A 3,217-nucleotide genomic window follows, 5' to 3' on the forward strand; every position below is an offset into this window, starting at 1 on the left:
GAATTGGATACTTTTCCCAACAACAAATTGGCCACTCCACTGGGGATCGTATCTTGTTAGTTTATTTGTGTTTCTATTGTTGTTCTTCTCATAAACTCAGGAGTGTCGAATCGAAATGCACTTGCCATTTTCAAATGCAAAGTAGAGATCTGCCACTCTAGTCCATTCACTGGGCCTGTTTTTATGATCTGAAAAAACTGATCCACAAGTGCTCTAACAGCCCTTTGTGATAGATCTTAGTCCTCCTTTAAATCATCCTCCTAATTGTACCTAATTGATAGCTTTTATCCGGCCAAAAACTGTAGATTAAACTGCAAGTCGTGACCCAGAACCCAGAGACAATTCTCGTTTCTGCTTCACCGCAGACTCTGTGAAGAGGTTCTGCATTTCAACGCAGGTCCCGTGAAGGATACCTGCGCTGAAGTTCAGTTTCTCTGTGCTGAGGGTGCGCTGATCAGCCCTTGCCTTGTGCAGCTGTGGTTCCCTGCTTCCTTTTGCTCAGTTTTATCTCTGTTTTTTGCAGCCTGTTATCAGTCAGTGTACCTATCTGAAACCCCTTTTCTTTGCCTCAATTCTGCCTCAGTTGTATAAAGAAACTGTATTTGTTACAGCATTTGCAGTTTCCCATTACAAAAGCAAACTAGTCATACTGTCGCCCTTAGATCTAGACCTGTTGTAAGTGTCATTTTGATCTTAGGAGTGAGTTTTTTTGTTGTTCACAGTTGATCACGCTTTTACTTTTGTCTTTTGGTTTGAATTTATGCATTTCTAGTGTCGAAACAAGTGTTTACTTCAAAATCATAAAGTGTCGTAATCGTCTTTTTGTTTTCAAAAAGAAACTTGTTTATGTTTTCACTTGAAATCGAATTCAAATTTGTACAACAGCTTTCTTTTTAGGCATCAATATTAAGAAAGCGAAAACAAATACATGCATATGTGCATTTTCATTTTGATAGTTTGCATGCTTTGATTTAGGAAAAGTGCATTTACAGTGTGCTCTGTGCTCTTTGAGAAAAGATTGTGTCTTTCTTTTCCCCTTGTAGCTAGGATTTTCATTGTTGAAAAGATATAAAAGCTTGCTTATCATCTTTAGACTGCATTTAGGAATTGTATCATACATCTCGTGGTGATCCAAAAAGGCAAACTTCTAAGAAAGATCAACCTAAAATAAATTGAATGAACTTAACAACGCTTTGTAACTTAACACACAACATAGAGGTCTAGGCTAGAGACGTGTTCCGGCGTCGTAAAACCTGGTGACTGTCGATCTCGCTGATGGTTGGGTGATTCCTCCTGAGAGACGATAGCACCAGTACGGATTGTGCTCCCACGTACCGTCGAGTATATATTGGGAGACCCCTATAGGCATAAAACCTTTATCCTTAGGAAGCCGTGTCGGCTGCCCTACTGATCGCAATGCACTGAACACAGCATTCGGGAAGATTGACTGCCCGTACCTTAAAAAGTATTCTGCGGTTTTGCGAAAAGTTTGGCACACCCTCTACCTAGAACTCCAGAGCAGTTCCTTTTGGCCTTTTTCAGACTCTATAACGGAAAAAGTCCATCCGAGCATTTGTCACTTCGGGCTCGTTAAAACATCGAAGGAGACTAGAGTCATCTTTTGCTTTTTCTCGACTCTTTAAAATTGAAAAAGCAAGTTGTGTCTAAGCATCGTTAAAATTTATTTTAAACGGAATAATCACCCTATTTCCTGCGTTGATCTTTAGGTTGAGAAAATGGAGCCTACCAACCAAGGAATTCCCCTTGGTGGAAATCCTAGTCCCTTCTCCTCTTGGGGAGATGTTGGTGCGCCCCATATGGCCACATTGTCGCTTCCAGGACTGACAATTGGCTTGCCGGTCTGGCTCTTCTCAACCAATGTCGTTCAGAACACCACTATTCCTGAACAGTCGAATCAACAGTTAGACCAATCCAGAGTTACCCACAAGCCTTCTACTTCCTCTAATTCTTCCTCTCCTCCTTCCTCTTCACTTGACGGGACTGGTAAAACAAAAAACCAAGTTCCTAAGGAGAAGAAGGAAAAGAAGAAGAAAGAGAAGAAGAAGAAGGAGCCAAAAGCGATTGGGGGCAAACAAGTGTCGTCTGACAAAAATCCACACACAGCACTGACTAGGCCTAAATTGCCATGTGTCATATGCAAGGGAGACCACTTCCACAGAGATTGTCCCTGCATCCCTCGGATACTAAGGGACTGGTCTCCCCGTTTGCACAATCCGGTAGCATCAACCTCTGATAGCCATGTTGAATGCATACCGTCAACTAGCGAAAGTGAAGTCCTTGGACAAAAAGGGAGAGCTAGATCCCCCTGTAGACTGTGCGAAGGCAATCATGCCATCCACCGTTGTCCCTTCTTAGACGAAGCGAAAAGAGTTTTGGATGATCGTCCGGTTTCACCGTTACGACTTCCTCCTGGATATAAAAAACTCTTGCCGAGTCCTTCGTTAGTTGAAAATCCAGCTGGCCCGCTCAAGTGGTCAGCTGAAGCGCCAGTCATTGACGATGAACCAGCTGAATCCATACCCGACGAAAGTCAAAAGGTCGAGACGGCAGTTGACCCGGTCTTGCCTTTAGAGGTTTTGTCTTCGAATGATACAGTCACTGAAGAGGATAATGATGACACCATCCAAATTCTCTTCATCAACACAGACTCCGACGAGCACGGGGGCAATCCCCCCATTCCTTTATCGCAGGAAGGAAGTTCTTCAGAGCGATACCCGGCTGTCTACTCGGTCCCACCACCAAGCAACCTAGTTGTCTCCTTCGACTGGAACCAACTAGGCAGACCCCGTTTTCCAGCAAGCATACCATTCAAAATTATCGTCCAAATATACAGAATGGTCATGGCTAGCACCATCATTGATGAGGGGGCATCTGTGAGTATCCTTTCCTCTATTTCTTGGAAAGCGCTTGGTTCGCCAGCGCTTTTGCCTGAAATGAGAAATCTAACAGGCTTTGATAAAGGAACCAGTCGACCTTTAGGGATCCTCCCCAATGTGCCTATCACATTGAAAGGGAAGACTTTTCAAATGAACGTGATGGTCGTTCAAGGACCCTTGGATTATAACCTACTCCTTGGACGAGACTATATATATTGCATAGGAGCCATCGTCTCCTCACTCTTTAGAGTAATGTGTTTTCCGCACGAAGGAAGAGTGGTCAAGCTCATGGACCAGCTTTCATTTCCCGGATCACGCAT

Source organism: Pinus tabuliformis, chromosome 9 (genome assembly GCF_031772625.1).
Source record: "Pinus tabuliformis cultivar Carrire ecotype Pingquan chromosome 9, CPIR1, whole genome shotgun sequence".
Taxonomy (NCBI): Eukaryota; Viridiplantae; Streptophyta; class Pinopsida; order Pinales; family Pinaceae; genus Pinus; species Pinus tabuliformis.